Raw genomic sequence first — 20,550 nt, 5'->3', positions numbered from 1 at the left:
GATAAACTGGCAAAAACAAATCCTCCACGTCACGCCAACAGAAATACGCCCACACTATCACGACACACGAATCCACGCGGCGGTCTTTCAACCGCGGTATTCCATTGGCGGTACACACCGCTGCGCTCAAAATACACACACTCTTACAAAACACTACCACATTGGACAATTCCAAATACACACACCTGATACACATACACACACCACTCCCACACACACATTACAATATAAAACCCACACCCACATAACCCACAAACCCCTACGACCACAATTACCGAGAGAAGGCCAGAGAGAGACACCACAAACAACTACCAAGCATCCACAGGCACACAATACCATCACCCACAGAACTTCCACGCACCTCACACAACACACCACTAAACATCACCCCACTTATCACTATACACACCACCCCACACATCACCCACACCACCCCATGGCACGGCAAAGACACCCCAGGTTCTCTGAGGAAGAGCTCAGGGTCATGGTGGAGGAAATCGTCCGGGTAGAGCCACAGCTATTCGGATCACAGGTGCAGCACACCTCCATAGCTAGGAAGATGGAGCTATGGCGCAGAATAGTGGACAGGGTTAACGCAGTGGGGCAGCACCCAAGAAATAGGGATGACATCAGGAAGAGGTGGAACGACCTACGGGGGAAGGTGCGTTCCGTGGTCTCAAGACACCACCTTGCGGTTCAGCTGACTAGCGCGGACCCCCACCTCCTCCCCCACAACTAACAACATGGGAGGAGCAGGTCTTGGCGATTCTGCATCCTGAGGTCCTCGCAGTAGTAGATGGAGGAATGGACTCTGGTAAGTCAAAGCTATACTATTACATCCCCCACCCTACCTGCATGCCATCACATAACCCCACCCTCACTCTCACCCCATCACTCCTACTCCTCACAAATGTCCCACTATCACAACCCACCCATCCCAACACCAAGCCCTGAATGCAACAACAAAGCATGGACACCCATCACCAAAGCATGGCCACTGCACATACCCATACACCCCCCTAAACCACCATCACACAAGGTCCCACGCAGGAATGCAAGCACTGGGGTACACGGTCACCCACCTATTGCACACCATGGCACACACAGATGTAATAAACATCCTTTTATACCCCTGCAGGACCCCTACCCAACATCACCGGACAGGAGGGTCCACACATGTCCACACCACCAACAGAAGAGGCCCACACATGTCCACACCACCAACAGAAGAGGCCCACAGTGATGACAGCACCTCTGTCCTACTGGATCTAGATGACCAGCCCCGCCCATCGGGGACCTCGGGACAGTCGGTTCCCCTCACACAGTCACAGGCCACTACAGACCTTCCCCCCTCTGGAAACACCAGCACAGCACCCACCCAGCGGGCCCATACCTCTGTCCCCAGGACACGTCAAGCAGCAGTGTGTCCACCACTACAGGGAACCCAGGCTAACCCACCACCCCAACAACAACAGGGACCTGGGGGCAGTGGTAGTGGGCACACGGTCCAGGGACGGGTAGCCCAGGAACATAGGGGAACTGGGAGGGCTGCTGTGCGACAGGGGGATGACAGGCCAAGGGAACCCACTCTCCACGAGGCCCTCTCCTCTATCATGGGAGCCTACCACCACTCCCAGGAGACGATGGCAACGGTACTGGCCAAGTTTTAGGAGACCCAGCGCCTGCAGGAGGAACAGTATTTGGGCTTCAGGGAGGAACTCAGAGCCATCAATTCCACCCTGGGCACCATCGTAGGGGTGCTGAAGGAAGTACTCAACACCAGGAGGGACACTGTGGCACAACAAGCAGCCCCTGACACTAGCATGGACCATGAACTGCCCACCACCTCCGCCGGTGCTAGTGGACAGGAGGCACCGCCACAGGACCACCACACCAGCACCCCACCCCCTGCAGAGGGAGAACCACCCCGCAAACGGTCCCTGAGATCCAGGACAAAGACAGAGAACGATGCCAAGACCCCCACCAAGAAATGAGACCACCCTGAATGTCAGCTTACTGTCCCACTTTGTCACCCTGTCCATCCTCAAACTGCCCCAGCTCCACTACCTATGCCCATTTGGGCAATGCACCTGTGAGACTAATAGACTGGACTCTGCCATGGACATTCCTTCACCATCACCCCTCACCATTTTACAACCCCCTCCAATATTGAACACTTAAATAAACACCCTTGAAGCACAAAACAATCTGGAGCAATTACAGTGGCAAAATGGTCTTTCAATTGTAATGTGAACATACCTATGTCACACAGCTCTAGTCCATGAAGAAACAAAGCAGATGTCACACTGTGGGACACACATCTGTGAAACCGTAAGGGAAAGTGACAACTCAGTGACCATACACTGGGTGAAAATGACAGACAGTAGAGAGGTAGTAGTGTTAAAGTACATGTAGAAGGTAGGCTTGTATTCTTATCTGTGTCTCACTGGAAATATTGCAGGATCACCGAGTTCCTGTTGTCCATGTCTTCTTCTTCTGCTTCCTCGTCTTCACTGTCCACAGGCTCCACAGCTGCAACAACACCGCCATCTGGACCATCCTCCTGCAGAAAAGGCACCTGTCGTCGCAAAGCTAAGTTGTGAAGCATACATCAGGCCACTATGATCTGGCACACCTTCTTTGGTGAGTAGAATAGGGATCCACCTGTCATATGGAGGCACCTGAACCTGTCCTTCAGGACGCCGAAGGTCTGCTCTAAAATCCGCCGAGTTCGCCCATGTGCCTCATTGTACCATTCCTCTGCCCTTGTCCTGGGATTCCTCACTGGGGTCAGTAGCCATGACAGGTTGGGGTAACCAGAGTCACCTGCAAATGGCGAGGGACAACTGTTAGACACACACTAACCTGTAGGGATATCCCCAGACCCAGACAACCATTCCCACTGACTTGCTTCCAGGTGCTCACCTATTAGCCACACACGGTGCCTCTGGAATTGACCCATCACATAAGGGATGCTGCTATTCCGCAGGATGTAGGCGTCATGCACTGAGCCAGGGAACTTGGCATTAACATGGGAGATGTACTGGTCTGCCAAACACACCATCTTCACATTCATGGAATGATAACTCTTCCGGTTTCTGTACACCTGTTCACTCCTTCGGGGGGGGTGGTACCAAAGCCACATGGGTCCCATAAATGGCACCTATGATGTTGGGGATATGTCCCAGTGCATAGAAGTCTCCTTTCACTGTAGGCAAATCCTCCACCTGAGGGAAAACGATGTAGCTCCGCATGGGTTTCAGCAGGGCAGACAACACTCTGGACAACACGTTGGAAAACATTGGCTGGGACATCCCTGATGCTATGGCCACTGTTGTTTGAAATGACCCACTTGCAAGGAAATGGACTACTGACAGCACCTGCACTTGAGGGGGGATTCCTGTGGGATGGCGGATAGCTGACATCAGGTCTGGCTCCAGCTGGGCACACAGTTCCTGGATTGTGGCACGGTCAAGCCTGTAGGTGATGATCACATGTCTTTCCTCCATTGTCGACAGGTCCACCAGTGGTCTGTACACCGGAGGATGCCGCCATCTCCTCACATGTCCCAGCAGATGGTGCCTATGAAGGACAACAGCGAGCACAGAGTCAAACAACTCAGAGGTACGTACACACAGGTAACACAGAACACGAATCATAATCCGAAAATTGGCCTGTATGTGTGTCGAGGCTAGGCCTAGGTATGTATGAAGCAGTTAAAAATCAAGCCATATGGGCCCCTGAAATGGCGGCTGCCTCACCTGTAAAGTGGGACAATGGGATGTGAGGTAACTGCGCTGGCATTGTACACCATCGCGGTAGGGGGTCGAAGACCGCGGCGCAATGCTGCATTGGTTAATATTGGACCCTATGGGTCCCAGGAGCCAATGGCGATGTACGCCAGCGGTGGCGGTACGCACCGCCGCAGATGTGACCGCCATTTTCTGTCTGTTCAATCACTCGATACCTGATCTTCGACAGGAGAGGACCTGCACTGCAAGTGCTGCTGTGACCTCGATCTGGAAGAGACAGTGGCTCGTGCGTCTGGGGAAAGGGCCTCTGCCTTCACATCGGAGGAGTTGGAGAAACTCGTGGATGGGGTCCTCCCCCAGTACACGCTACTCTACAGTCCTCCAGACAAACAGGTAAATACACTGGGAGCATGCTGTATGGGCTATGCCTGTGTGGAGTGGGGTGGATGAAAGATGGGGGGGAGATTGAGGCGTGCATGAAACGACGGTGAGTGCATGAGCATCATGGCAAGGGTAGGGATGGGGGCCAATGACTGTGACGGTGCATTTGGTAATAACTTTTCTTTTCCCCCTGTACAATTCATGTAGGTCAGCGCCCACCAGAAAAAAGATATTTGGCGTGCCATCGCCAAGGACGTCCGGACCCAGGGGGTCTACCACAGACTGAGCACCCACTGCCATGAGAGATGGGAGGACATTTGCCGCTGGAGCAAGAAGACGGCGGAGGTCCATCTGGGGATGGCCTCCCAACGTGGGAGGGGTGCCCGTCGCACCATGACCCCCCTGATGTTCAGGATCCTGGCGGTGGCGAACCCGGAGTTGGATGGGTACTTGGGGGCATCACAGCAGCCACAAGGGGGTGAGTACACTCTCATTCTTCTGATTTTGTGCACAGTGGAGGTGTCTGGGTGGGTGAGGTGGGCTGTGGGTTTCCCTAGGCCAGGGCGAGTTTAGTAGGCAAGGTCCCCTTGTTCTGGCAGACCCTGTGGCACCCCACCCCACCTGTGTACAGTGCCAAGTACACCTAGTCAGGCTCCTGTGTCATCCATGTGTGCAGATGTCGTCCATAGCCTTGTAAGCCATGTCCCAGGGATTAAACAGTGGAGGCCAAGTGCGCTGCGTAGTGCAGGTGGCTTCTGTGTCTGTCGTGTCCGCCAACGGTAGCGGTAATGTGTGCACTCAACATGTCTTTCTTCTGTCGTCCCCCCCCTCTTTTTGTTGTCTCCCTGTTCTTGTGTGCATTAGCATCATCAGGTGGAGGAGCAGTGGCAATGGAGCAGGAGGGAGCTGCATCCCACATGGCCCTGGAGGGCGAGACAACGGACTTGGAGTTCATCAGTGGGACAGAGGGCGGGGGGAGCTCCACGGCGGGGACAGGAGCTGGCACCAGTGACACGGACTCGTCCTCTGATGGGAGCTCCCTTGTGGTGGCGGCAACATCTGTGCCCCCGCATCTACAGGTACAGCTGCCACCCCCCCTACCAGCACGGCCCTCCCAGCAGCCCCTCAGCCTTTGCCCTGTGCCCGCTCACACAGGAGGGTGGGCATCACCTTCGCCCCAGGCACCTCAGCCCCTGCCCCAGTCTCCCTTGCTGCCCTCAGTGAGGAGGCCATTGACCTCCTCAGGTCCCTCACTGTTGGGCAGTCTACCATTTTGAATGCCATCCAGGGTGTAGAAAGGTAGTTGCAACAAGCAAATGCATTCCTGGAGGGCATTCATTCTGGTCAGGCGGCCCTTCAGCGAGCTTTTCAGACTCTGGCCTCAGCACTGATGGCAGCCATTGTCCCTGTGTCTAGCCTCCCCCTCCAACTTCCTCCACCCAGACCCAATCCCCTGTACCTCAGCCTCTCCCAAGCACACCTTCAGACCAGCATGCACACACGTCAACACACAAGGGAAGCTCAGGCAAACATAAGCACCACACATCCCACAGGCACTCACGCAAGAATCACACACATGCAGACACACCAACATCCACTGCCTCCACTGTGTCCCCCTCCTCCTCGTCTCCCTCCTCCCTCCAAGTCTCATCTACACTCACACCTGCATGCACTACATCTACAGCCACTACTGCCATCACCAGCACACACACCCCGCTCACGTGCAGTCACCACCCCCACTGCCATTCACACGTCCCCTGTGTCCTCTCCCAGTGTGTCTGTGACGCCCCCTCCGAAGATACACAAACGCAGGCACACACCCACCCAACAGCCATCCACCTCACGACAGCCTCCAGCGCATGCACCTTTACCCAGTCACCAAACGAACACCTCCTACAACCACAACCTCTTCCTCCACTCCCAAACCCCCTCCAGCTACCCATCCCAGTGTTTCCCCAAAACTTTTCCTGTCCAACTTTGACCTCTTTCCCACACCTCCCCCACCCCGTCCGTCGCCTAGGGCCCTACTCTCCAGGTCCCAACCTAGCACCTCAGCCACAACATCTCCGGGACCAGTGGTGCCTGTAGTCACCGGAATCCGGAGTGCACCGGCCACCAGGGCAGCTGGTGTGGCACAGAGCCACAGCACGGACAGTCCCCCACCTGTGAAGCATCAACAGTTGGCCAGTGCCCGGCGGGAGAGGGGGAAGACTCCATCCACCAAAGCCGCTCCCAGGGGTACAGGTGGGAGTGTGGAGTCAGCTGCGACACCTTCCAAGGTGGGGAAGGGCCACAAGAAAGTCAGCAGGTCTGGGAAGAGCAGCATGGCGGAGAAGACCGACATCATCCCCGCTGCCCAGGAGGCCACCGCCATCATCCCCGCTGCCCAGGAGGCCACAGCCATCATCCCCGCTGCCCAGGAGGCCACTGCCAGCACCTGCCCTGCTGCCCAAGAGGCCACCGCCAGCACCTGCCCTGCTGCCCAAGAGGCAACCGCTACCAGCCCCGCTGGGCCAGACAGGACCTCCAGCACCAGCCCCACTGGGCCAGAGAGGACCGCCAGCACCAGCCAGCTGGGCCAGACAGGACCGCCAGCACCAGCCCCACTGGGCCAGACAGGACCGCCAGCACCAGCCCTGCTGGGCCAGACAGGACCACCAGCACCAGCCCCACTGGGCCAGAGAGGACCGCCAGCACCAGCCCCGCTGGGCCAGACACGACAGCCAGCACCAGCCCCACTGGGCCATGAAGGACCGCCAGCAGCTGAGTCATTGCAAAGGAGCCCTCCGCAACAAGCACCGCTGAACAGGGCACCGCCGCCACAAGCACCGCTGAACAGGGCACCGCCACAACAAGCAATGCTGAACAGGGCACTGCAGCCGCAAGCACCGCTGAACAGGGCACTGCAGCCGCAAGCACCGCTGAACAGGGCACCGCTGCCACAAGCATCGCTGAACAGGGCACCGCTGGCCCATGAGCGCCAAGGGCACTGACGCTACTGAGTCCGTCACGAGACGGATGAAGCACTCTGGGCACCAAGCCCCCTCCAGAACCAGTGGAGAGATCCCTCCACTACCTCAGTCCTTGGCAGGATGAAGCACTCTGGGCACCAAGCCCCCTCCAGAACCAGTGGAGACTGTCATCCACTTGAGAGACTGTGGCTTTCCACTCCCCAGGATAAAGCAGTGGGCACACCACCCACTGTAGAGACTTGAGAGACCGTGGCTTTGCACTCCCCAGGATAAAGCAGTGGGCAAACCACCCACTGTAGAGACTTGAGAGACTGTGGCTTTGCACTCCCCAGGATGTAACAGTGGGCAAACCACCCACTGTAGAGACTTGAGAGACTGGCTTTGCACTCCACAGGATTGAACAGTGGGCATGTGGCCCCCTCGTGGATTTGGGGTCGTGCACTCAACGGGCTGAGGTGCCCCCCCTTTCCCTCCCACTGAGGTACCTGTTTTATTGCTATCTGATGCCTCTGCAGTGTTCTCTCCGTCATGGTCGGGGCTCTTGTGTGGGCCCAGTGTTCCACGGACTTCAATGGAGCACTACCTGGACTACTATTCTTGGTGTATATTTTGTTTATAGTGTATATATGTATATTTTTGCGTACTGCATTTTCATATATTACAATGGTTACACTCATTTTCTTTGGTCTTTGCATTCTTCCAGGGGGTTTGGGGGTGTAACTATAATGTATCATGATGAATTAGTGTGTGTGTTGTCGTGGGTGAGGGTGGGGGTGTTGCGTGTGTGTGTCCCTGTTTTTTCCCTCCCCCTCCACTGTGTCGTAGGTGCAGTACTCACCGTGGTCTTCGCCGCTGGCGTTCATGCTCCTGGTAGAGGAGCAAGAAGATAAAGGCTGGCAGGATCTGCAGCTCTGGTTCCATGGCGTCCTGGTTCCTCGTGGGGTGTGTAGAGGTGAGCGTTTTCCCTTCGAAGTCCTGTTTCCGCCGTGTTTTTGTCCGCGGTGAATCCACCCCGGAAAAGGTGGCGCATTGGTAGGTTGTGATACTGTGGGTGGTACTTTGTCCTCCGCCTTTCTGTTGGCGGTGACCGCCGTGCTGTTTGTTTGTACTGCCGTGGCGGTCGGCGTGTTAAAGTGGCTGTCTTTGTTGGCGGTTTCCGCCACAGTCGTAATTCCAATTTTTTTACCGCCGGCCTATTGGCGGTCTTACCGCCGCTTTAACACCGTCCGCCAGGGTTGTAATGACCACCTATGTCTCTTGAGACTTTTTTAGCAATTAATTTTAACGTGTTTTTGAGAGGATGTTTTAGCTAGTTTTATGCTTTTTCTTTTAGTCCAGATGATTTTTAGCATTTGGATTCATTTCACCTTCGGAGGCGTCCAGATATGGCGTCATAGTTGTTACGGCAATGGTGAGGGTGTAGTGAACCCTAGTTTGTTTTAATAGGATACAGGAGTTAGCTTAGCCTGTGGCTTGCAGACTCGTGCCCCCGTCACCCAGTGATTTTTACCCTACTTAGCTTGCTCTGTTTTAGTCCATTTATTTAATTATTTTTTTAAGATGGCTGCCTTGTTTTGACTTAGGTCCATGTTTTGATTTTCATTATCAGTGCCACCGCGCTAAGGCGTCAAGATCAGGCGACAAATACAAACAAACTGTAGGTGTTCACTTTAGGTACTTTCCCTCTTCATGCTTTCAAGGGAATTGTTTATATTAATTACCGTTCCAAGCACGCCTTTTTATCTATTGTTTGGGAACAAACCTATGTCAGGGGTCCATGTAGATCTGTATAAATACTCCTCACTTTATCAGATAGTCAGAGGGATTCCGACCAGATGCCATTGCTGCTATCGATGCGGCACGTTGCCTTGACACTGACCCAGTCTTTGTGTTCCTGCGGAGTCTGAGATAGAGACCTCATTCTAAGGTAATGAGGGTTGGGGGCTCTTCTCATGTACATGGCCTTGGCAGATTGAGGTTAAACACACCTAGCTCTCTCCTAGGTTAGAGGTTAGGCCTACATGCTAGGGTATTAGGACATATCACATACCTCATGTTATTTTATGATATTGCGAGATAGTGGAGATTGTAGAGATTGTAGAGATTGTATTAATGACCCTTGTCTTTTCCATCGTGTTTCTTGCACTGTCCAATATCCTAATCATTGCAGCCCATGCAACTTATCGGAGATTGCAGTCTTGCTAAAATAAAACCTATTGAAACTTTACTACATCTTCTTCATTGCCTGCATGTGACTAAGACATGTTGTTAATGTGAGAAAGGGGTAATCTCCGTTTAACCACAACGCTCCCTGAGATGTCACGCTTTTGAGTCCATGCGTAAAGGCTGCCACAAATCACCTTTAACTGTTTTGGGTTCTTGGTGAGGTACTGCTTGTGAGCCGGAAGGGTTAGGGACGACAGTTGTGTTTTGTTGCGGGATTGGCATAGTCGCCTACAAACATAAGAAATGTCATCCTTAAACCAGCAGTCTTGCCTAGAGCAAGAGTCCAACTACTACAAGAAGACATGCTCATGTGTGAACGAGCACTCTTATTGGCTGCCTGCAACATGAAGAAAAATGTTGCAAGCAGCCATTACAGGAATTAGAGACTAAGGGCCAGATTTACCAGTTTGTCACACAGTGCAGTGCAGCAGCCGCAAATGCTGCACTGCGTGAGAAGGACAGAGCAGGAGAGCGCCATATTTACAGAAATATGGCACTCTCATTCCCTCTCCCTAACGTTGGTGCAAAAATGTTTGGCCATGCGCCAGGAACACAACTTTGCACCACAGTGAAAGGTTGCCTCTCTGAGTCTAGCATAGGTTTTGCCTTGGAAGGATACCCTTCTAGTACAAAATACTGTGCTTAGACTAACTCTAAACCTTTTCCTACTTTGTATGTGTGCTGTACAGTGAAGCATACATGCAAAGTCGGAAAATAAAGGAGAAAAAAAAGCACTTCTCCTTCACAGTGACTATTTGAAATGGGCGCTATTTTCTGGTGCTAAACCTTGTCTACTTATTTAAGTAAGTAGGTTTTAGCTTCAGAAACCTTGAGTGGTTGCATAGGAACAACCATGCACCACCCATGGTATGCCCCCTTGGCGTTAAGTAATGCGAAGTAGCACTATGTGCTGCTTTGTGCTACATGTGAGTGAACAGCCAGCATTAAACAAGTTTAGCACTGGAAAGTAAATTAGTGAAAGAAGATTTTAACGTTTTGCATCACTTTTGTGATGCAAACACAGTGCTAAAATGTAGTAAATAGACCCCTTAGCCAGTCTTAAGTTGATATATAGGAGGATTATTAAGTCAAGAAGTTTGCACTGTCTTCCCCAAGCCGCCAACCGTCCATCCACTCTGCCATCCATCCATCCACTCTGCCATCCATCCATCCACTCTGCCATCCATCCATTCACTCTGCCATCCATCGATCCACTCTGTTACCCATCCATGTACTCTGCCAGTTATCCATCCATTCTGCCATCAATCCACTCATTCACCCACATCTATCCTTCAATCCACTCTGGCTTCCATCCACTGCCATTCATCCATCAGTTATTCTATCCATCTATTCATCCACTCTGCCGTCCAATTATTCATCCACTCTGCCATCCAACTAGCCAGGCATCCATCCATCCACTCTGCCCATAACCGATCTTTATGTACAGTCATAGGCAGCCTTCAGATCAACAAAACAAATATATAATTTTTGCCTTTTATAAATTCCTTTTTCTGCCATTAGGGTAATAGTAAGTAAATTAGTAGTTGTTGACTGGCCTTTCCTAAAACCTGTTTCATAAATTGTGATAATCAATTGCGATGCTGCCCATATTTCAAGCCCCTCAAGTAGGCATGAGGCAAATACCTTTGCCTATATATCTAAGAGTCCTGGTGGATTAAATGCAGAAGAGGATTTACATACACATCAATAGGGTAGGAGTATATCTACATAGGACTTTCCAAGCACTAGGAGTGTGCATCCTGTGTAATGGAGAGTGTTTTATCCTAAACATGACAGAGAGCGGGTACTTCTCTTAACCAAGTTATACACACTGGAGATATGTATTTGTTTAACAGAGCTAGCAGTCCAAACCATGATTATTGTTGCAGGACATAATTTTGAGATATTTATTCTTTTGTGCTGCAAAATCTGGTAGTGAACCATTAATTATGTAACTATTTCAAAAGGACACACTTGTCCAGTACATACCATATGAAAGAGTAAAGGGCATAATGTGAACGTTTGGACACTAGCAATCTAGGTCAAATATAGAGACTGATTTTCTTTTGATAGTAATTAAATCGAACTAAGGGACACTTGCCCGATATACATACGTTAGAAAAAGGTGAATACAGAGATACTTTTTGAGCATTATTGTGTTGCTTTACTCTTCAGAATATCAAAACTATGCACTTCAGGATATTTTAAGGCACAATGTAAAGCAATCACTCTCAGACACCTTAGTGGGTAAAATAATCAAGTTTATTTAAGGGGCAAGTTCTCATATGGCAAAGCTAACCACACTAATATATACATATATATATATATATCAAGAGAATAACCTGAGAATAATGGTGAGAATATAAGCACTCTGTGAATCACTGCAAGAGTAAGTGCATATAATACACGCACACACAATATACTTCAATGCTTAATAGCATGAAAGTGACTGCAAGAATAAGTGCATATTACGCGCGCACACACAATATACTTCAATGCTCAATTGCATGAAAATGTCTGCAAGAATAAGTGCATATTACGCACGCACACACAATATACTTAATAAATTGAAAAGCTTCACCGAAAAGAGCGTCTGCATCCATCCGCCGTACACAAAGCCGGGGAACCCAAATCGGCTGGCACAGGGAGCCTCTTTCGGGACAATCAGTCCTCCTGGCGTTGCGTCCAACCCAGAAGAGAGTTCCTAAACCAGTCCATCCAGGCCCCCAACCTTTATAGTATTTACTAACGCCCAGGAGTCTTTTCTAGAAAAAGACCCCCTCCTTTACAAATTGTGCAATCGGCGGTACCTTGTTCACCCTTCGAGACGTCTCCTCAGAACGGGCCAAGTTCCCAGAAGAGGGCTCCAAGGTGAAGCTTGCATTCCTCCTTGTGTACAGGCAGCTTGCATTCCTCCTTGTGTACAGGCGCATCCCCCTGTTGTTCTAACTGATAGCTCGTGGAATGTAAATAGCACCCTTCGTATCAGGCAGATGGAGCGAAGTTGAGCAAAAAAACACCCCACCCTCCAGCTTGCCGAAGCTTGTGGAAAAACACAGAACAGTGCCTTACGCACTGAACCAGACTCGACAAAATGGAGTTGTGAACCAAAATGGAAGCGAAGGCCAATGGAAGCAGAGGCCAATGGTCCACACCCTGCACCATTGTTTATCTTGCACGTAGTGCATGTAGCACTACATTTCCACCTTTGGACCATTTGGCCAACTTACAACTAAGTATATCCTATAAGCTGAAATGGCAAGGCTCTTGGGCGACACTGAGATAGAAGGTTAGGCACACACTGAATACAACAACATAACGAAATTAAAATAACTGTTATGATAATGATTACACCAAAGATATAACGCAGTTGGCCTAAATTAGGCAGCCATCCAAAAGCCCAGTTCCACCACCCCTTGTCAACATCCTGCTGCACCCCCTTCACTAACTTATGCAGGGCCTCTATATGGGAGTTGATTGATATGGAGTGGTCGGATAAATTGAAGCAACACAACCCTTCAAAATCACTGCAGCCATGGTTGTGTTTAAGCAGTAAATAATCAATAGCAGCGCGATTCTGCAAAGCAGCTCTTCTAATTCCCTGTACATCTAATAACAGCTCAGCTAAGGCAGCTGATGTATAGTTAATATTCTTGACTACTAAACATGCAAGTTTATTAATAACTCTGGTATTATATACTGCAAGTCCTGGCACCCCTACAATAGAACCAGCTAAACTAACATATTCTGTTTTGGAAAGCAATGAAATTTCAGAATCACAGTCCGTAGGTAATTGAATAGTGTCTGTGGTATAGCGAGGGTGTAGAGCAGTATCCATAGGAAACATGAGAAAGCCTAAGCGTGACCAGGCACAAGGCCCTCCGGTTAGATTGGCTGGAATATAAGTAAAAGAAAGGTTACCACAAGAAAAGAGCCAACCTTTAGGCAACTTAACATTTTGAATGTGGCTGGCAGCAGGCACCACATGCTGGCAAAACATCGAATTATTTACATTCAAACAGGTCAGGTCATTCCGTGAGTGGCACAACGTCCGTTGTGCAGCAGTTAAGTTTTTGTCTCTTTTCTCCAATTTGAGCTGAGCACATTTACCTATTTTCATAGGATCACAGGTCAATGAATAGCACACATCCCCATTTGAGATGTTAAACGTGAGTATAGATGTCATGTTCCTCCACAACCGCCTGCCCACCTCCGGGCAATGACGGCAGTGACAGATGGGAGCGAACGTCACTCACATCCACCATTCCATCCTGGTTTGTATTGTTAAAGATGTGCAATAATACAGCAGCAGGAGTGGGCACTGCCACTAGACAAGTGGTAATCAGATCTTGGACGCTTTGCATGTTACTCATACAGAAGTGAGATATATTCAGCACTTCCTGCGCTAGATGAATCCAAACATTGTTCGGTTGATGCAGCAGCGTCGGCATCTGCAGCTGACGGTTGAATTTTTGGGCTATGAGCCCCTCCCGCTCCCCGGTGGAGTCTCCCGAACGGGCTCCATACACCACACTCATGGCACAGGCACTCCATAGGATGATCTGAAAAGAACAAAGGACAAAACACGTATTATCATTCTCGCAGATAGCATTTGTCAGCGGGAACATGTTCCCATTTGTCTTGACCAGGTCGCATAACTACCAGGACATTGTCTGGTCCAGTGGCGATGACATCAGCGGGTTGAGGAGGGTTATTTGGGGATTCAGTCCACACTTTGGCCCCTGGGTTCTTGTCAGTAGATCCGAACCCTCCTTTGCCTCTTACAGTGAGAAGAGCTGGGGCGCTCCCCTTCTTAACAACACCTCCATAAACCGGCATGATGACAATTTGGGCAACGCGATCACCAGGTTGCACCACTAGGTCTGCGTCACCACTGTTCAAGAGAATGACTTTTAACTCGCCTTGGTAGTCTGCATCTATCACGCCTCCTAAAACTTGGATGCCTCTCAGGGCAAGCCCAGATCGAGGGGCGATCAGACCGTAATGCTCAGGGGGAATCTGAATTCCCACCCCAGTTTCAATCAGAGTGATGTCTCTAGGCTTCAATCGATGCATGTGTAAAGCATGTAAGTCAAGTCCTGCAGATTCTGGTGTAGCTCGATATGGGGCCAAAGCTCCTGGAGCTGTTTCCCAATATACAATGGTATTGTTTGCTGTAAACGGATTAATCTGTAAAGCAGGTGTGAGCATTCTCATGAGAGGTGTCTCGGCATTTGTAAGGGGTCGGTTGTTCAAAATTTGCAAAGCATCATACAAATTATCCCTCCACCCCTTCAGTGTCCCATCAGACAGTTTACGCAATTGTTCTTTCAGCAACCCATTCATTCTCTCAATCAGTCCCGCTGCTTGTGGGTAGTAAGGTATGTGAAAAATCCACTCAATATTGTGTTGTGCATAATAGTCCTGCACTAGTCTGCCCTTGAAGTGGCTGGCGTTATCACTTTGAATCTGGAGTGGCACCCCATAGTACAGAATCAACAGATCTAATGTTTTCAGGGTGCTCTGCTGAGTTGCGCGCTTGCAGGGAAAGGCTATGAGATAACCAGAGTAAGTATCTACCACAGTGCAAGCATACTGACACCCCCTGCTCACTGGCATTGGTCCAATGTAATCAATCTGCCAAATCTGTCCTGGCAATTTACCTCTGCCTAGCTGGCCTCTCACCACCTGTGGGACCGGTCTGTGCTGTGCATGCTGACAAATGGGACATTCAATGATCACTGTTTTAATCAAATCTAGGGGAAGATGCATCCCTCTAATCTCGGCCCACCTGTGAGTAGCCTTTTCTCCAAGATGTCCGCATTTCTGGTGTGCCCATTTAGCCATTCCCACCAAATCAGAATTCTGCGCCTCCACTTCAGCCTCTTGAATCTTGGCTCGATCGTCTGCAAGACAATTGAACCATCGGTCTAATGAATCGGTTGGACAGTGAGCGTCCACATGATAGACAGTCACGGTGCTTTGAGGTAACATTTCCCAGATCTCCTGCCATGACTCCTTCCCCCATACCTCTTTGTTATGGATTTTGTACTGATGTGCATGCCACGTGGGAAGCCAAGTAGCTAACCCATTGGCGGTAGACCAGGAATCTGTATAAATGTGACATTTTCCGGGTAGCTCTTGTTTTAAAGCCTGATACACGGCATAAAGCTCTGCAAACTGGCTACTTCTTCCCTGTCCTGTAGTTGTCAAAAGCTTCTTTGTAACAGGATTATAGGACACTGCCTTCCAGTGCCTTTTCGCTCCAACATATTTTGCTGAGCCATCCGTGAACCACACATGTTTTTTGTCATCTGCAGACAAGTCTGCGAACGGCTGGCCCCACCCTACTGGGGATTCACACACTGAAGGTACATCGTGCAACATTTCGGAATTCTCCACTGGAGCCTGCGCTACCTGCTCATGCAAAACGGCAGTTCCTTTTGGACCCGCTCGTGCCCTGTCCTGGACATACCATTTCCATTTTATAATGCTGGCTTCCTGCACATGCCCAATTCTATGAGTTTTAGGGGAACTCATCACCCACTGCATGATGGGAATTTCAGGCCTTAAAATCACATTGTGTCCCAGTGTAATTTGCTCAGTATCAACCAGGGCCCAATAGCAGGCCAGCAGCTGCTTCTCAAAGGGAGTATACCGCTCTCCTGCCTCGGGTAACTTCTTTGTCCAAAATCCCAGGTGCACCCTCTTTCTTCCTTGTTTTTGCCATAAACTCCAATTAGCATACTGCCCCTGGACTGTCACATTCAACTCAATGTCTCCCTCTCGAATCGGCCACAAATCCAAAGCATGCTGAATGGCGTCTTTCGCCAATTCAAACGCGCGCTGCTCCTGCTCTCCCCATTCAAACGCATTCTTCTTTCGCGTAACTTTGTACAATGGGGCCAAAATCTGAGACAAATGGGGTATATGCTGTCTCCAATACCCGAATAGTCCAATAAAACTCTGGGCTTCCTTCCGATTTCGCGGTACTGCAAATTCCTTAATCTTTTGTTTAACTTTTGGCAACACTTCTCTGTGTCCCTGATTCCACTGAATGCCCAAAAATGTCATGCTCTGAGACGGTCCCTGCACCTTCTCGGGGTTAATCTCCCACCCTTTATTCTGCAAATGTTCCACCACCCTGTCTAGCTGAATCTGCACCTGTTCTTGTGTCTCTCCCTGCATCATCACGTCATCTATATAGTGAGAAATATGCACTACAGGAACCACTGGTACTTCATCCAAATGCTCTGCCACCAGCCGGTGGCAGATAGTGGGGCTATGTAAATACCCCAGGGGCAATCTACAGAAGGTGTACTGACGCCCCGCCCACTGTAATGCCAGCTGAGGCTGGCTCTCAGTAGCTATTGGTATCGTAAAGAACGCATTGGCAATGTCAATGGTGGCATACCAAGTCCCACTGTGTTTCTGTATGTTCTCAATCAAGGTAATGGTGTCTGGGACCGCTGCAGTCAGAGGAGGTGTATGTTTATTCAATTGGCGATAATCAATGCAAATCCTCCAACTGTTATCACTTTTACGAACAGGCCAGAGGGCATTATTCCACGCAGTGGTGATGGGAACTATTACCCCGGCCTCCAGTAAATCATGTATAGTCTGGCTAATCTCCTCATGTCCTCCCGGTATTCTGTACTGTTTCATTTGAATCACCTTAGTAGCTTGGGGAAGTGTTACCGGAGGAATCTTCAACAGCCCCACCCTTGCGGCGGCTATTGATATAAATCTTTTGGAACCAAATTGATAGCATCCATCTTCCAAATGTAGGGTCATCCCTTTCAAAATGTCAATTCCAATAATGTACTCGGGAATGGGCACAATCAAGACAGTGTATTCTCTCTTTGGAAGTGCCCCTATTTTCATGGGAACCACTATCTGCACTGCCGGAGTTTCTTTTCCGCCCAATCCCGTAATGGTGAAGTACTGTCCCCTGAATTTTCTTGGGTTGCCATGAATCAAGGAGGCCTCCGCTCCGGTGTCAACGAGGGCTCGAACTTTTTGAACATTTCCACTTTTCCAATAAATTTCTACTTTGACATGAGGTCTGTTATCTTTGCGAGCCCATCCCTGCACCGGAGTTTGACCTGTTTCCTAATCTATTTTCACTCTGCGCACATCAGAGTCTGCCCAAGTCAGATCTGGATACAGTTTGCGGTAATTCTCAGGGAACTCCTCCTCCCTGTCTCTGCTTCGCAACCTCTCTGAGCTTACCAGCTCCCTCTCCCACTCTCTTCCTCGAGTTTTCCCAGAACCTGTCAGTTCCCGGTCTCTCTCCCTGCTCCGGGTTCCCTCTGAGCTTCGGTGCTCTTCCTCCCAATCTCCATCATCTGGGGATCTCTCTCTACTGTGGGGTTCTCTCCCTTTTCACCCTCACGCTCCTCCCCTCCTGCCTTTCTCTGGTTCACCACTTTGTTAGCCTTCTTGTTCCCTTTCCTGCTCTCCTCCTTTTTATCCAAACCGCGTTTGCGGTACATTTCCCACATGTCCTTGGTGCTTATCCCATCAATTTCATCCCTGGTCACCCCATCTCGCAGCAAGGCCTGAAACATGTCCCTCCTGGTCACCCTGTTGTTATCAGTACGATTCTCAGACCGTGAATTCCTCTCTGGCTTAGCCCATTCTCCTAAATCACTTAACTCACGCACCGCTTCTACCACCTGAGACAATGGGTTACCAGTCTGATTAATTAACAAAGTCATGATGACATGCTTATTTGCAGGAGGAGCGGCCCTAATCAACCGGTTTCGCACAGACACACATAAAATTCCATTCATCAAATCATGGGCATTACCCATAAAGATAGCTGTTTTCATCCCTTCTTCCTTCAATCTCTGTACTGCATCTCTCAAAGTATACCAAGGTTTATCATTAGGCGGCCAGTCTGACTCTGTCGGATACTTCTGAGCACACCCTTGCGCAGCTAACTCCAACAAATTGGTCATGGGACCATTCCCTGGATAAGTTCTAAACTCATTTTGGATAACCGGATCTGTACTTAACATACAAAGCCTCGGGGCGTCGCCGTGATCCAATTGGACCCCCTGGCCTCCCATATCATGCACACGCACCATCCACGTAAGCAATGTTTCCCCAGACCTCTGTCGAAATCTGTCTATCACATCACTTAGTTCTTGCTGTGTATAATCCTCCAGGGCATCCAACATCACCCCTCCAGGATTAGCTGGGCTATGCTGTAACTTTCACCGATATATGGGCTGCGCACGGACAACATTCCTGCGCTCTGTCTTTCCCTGACTAACATCTTGGCAGTCATCGCCCCCGGACTCATCTGAAAAATCAGATGTATCCCAGATGTTTCCATCCCAAAATTCAGGGTCAAAGGCTAATCCTGCCTGAGAGATAGCTAAATGCACCACCTTTTTATTAACTTTCCCTCTTCGTTTCTTGTGTTTATATTTAGCGACGCTAACGGCCGTTCTCTCTGCAACCAGTTGGTACATTTCCAGCTTATCACTTAATAATTTATTTTGACAAGCTAGCATGGTAGAGGAATTTCGGGCTTCTACTAACTCCTTCTCCAGCTGCCCGTGGTCTTTTTGTAACTGTAAACATTTTTCATACAACTTTCGGTACGCAGAAAGCAAGATCCAGCCTCGCCTCCCCAACTCACAAATCTCCCTTCCCTTATCAATTGATACCTTTTGTAAACATGTAAGAACATCTTCAGGTTCTGCATTTGACATACACACATTCCAATTTTCACACAAACCAGCACAACCTGACCATTCCTGAGCTAAAAGTTTATACGGGGCAGTTTCCCACCCCGGTATTTCTATGTCCGGATTTGATACATGAGAACTTGCTTTTGAACTCGCTTTGATCTTATTAAGCATTTTCCTTTTTTCGAATCCTGCAAACGACTACGCCAATTTGTGTTGCTTTACTCTTCAGAATATCAAAACTATGCACTTCAGGATATTTTAAGGCACAATGTAAAGCAATCACTCTCAGACACCTTAGTGGGTAAAATAATCAAGTTTATTTAAGGGGCAAGTTCTCATATGGCAAAGCTAACCACACTAATATATACATATATATATATATATCAAGAGAATAACATGGGAATAATGGTGAGAATATAAGCACTCTGTGAATCACTGCAAGAGTAAGTGCATATAATACACGCACACACAATATACTTCAATGCTTAATAGCATGAAAGTGACTGCAAGAATAAGTGCATATTACGCGCGCACACACAATATACTTCAATGCTCAATTGCATGAAAATGTCTGCAAGAATAAGTGCATATTACGCACGCACACACAATATACTTAATAAATTGAAAAGCTTCACCGAAAAGAGCGTCTGCATCCATCCGCCGTACACAAAGCCGGGGAACCCAAATCGGCTGGCACAGGGAGCCTCTTTCGGGACAATCAGTCCTCCTGGCGTTGCGTCCAACCCAGAAGAGAGTTCCTAAACCAGTCCATCCAGGCCCCCAACCTTTATAGTATTTACTAACGCCCAGGAGTCTTTTCTAGAAAAAGACCCCCTCCTTTACAAATTGTGCAATCGGCGGTACCTTGTTCACCCTTCGAGACGTCTCCTCAGAACGGGCCAAGTTCCCAGGAGAGGGCTCCAAGGTGAAGCTTGCATTCCTCTTTGTGTACAGGCAGCTTGCATTCCTCCTTGTGTACAGGCGCATCCCCCTGTTGTTCTAACTGATAGCTTGTGGAATGTAAATAGCGCCCTTCGTATCAGCCAGTTGGAGCGAAGTTGAGCAAAAAAACACCCCACCCTTCAGCTTGCCGAAGCTTGTGGAAAAATACAGAACAGTGCCTTACGCACTGAACCAGACTCGACAAAATGGAGTCGTGAACCAAAATGGAAGCGAAGGCCAATGGAAGCAGAGGCCAATGGTCCACACCCTGCACCATTGTTTATCTTGCACGTAGTGCATGTAGCACTACAATTATTAATACTGCATAGCTAAAAATGCTGTTTTGATTTCAAGTTGTAAGATGTAGTTGAAAGAAAAGTTGTAATTTCAACATAGAAATGAATTAAAAATGTGTCCAGAAATATTAGATGCAGATAATAAGGAAATTAATGAAATTACATCAGAATGTTAGGGTTTTAATATTGGCACAATTCACCCAGGTAGCATTACAGATATGAGGATATTTTTTAGAAAATTGATGAGTTCATTTGTAAATATTGGAATTGTGGGAAA

The sequence above is a fragment of the Pleurodeles waltl genome, chromosome 8 (assembly GCF_031143425.1).
Source record: "Pleurodeles waltl isolate 20211129_DDA chromosome 8, aPleWal1.hap1.20221129, whole genome shotgun sequence".
In the NCBI taxonomy this organism is placed as follows: domain Eukaryota; kingdom Metazoa; phylum Chordata; class Amphibia; order Caudata; family Salamandridae; genus Pleurodeles; species Pleurodeles waltl.
Note: the sequence above shows the minus strand (reverse complement) of the source record.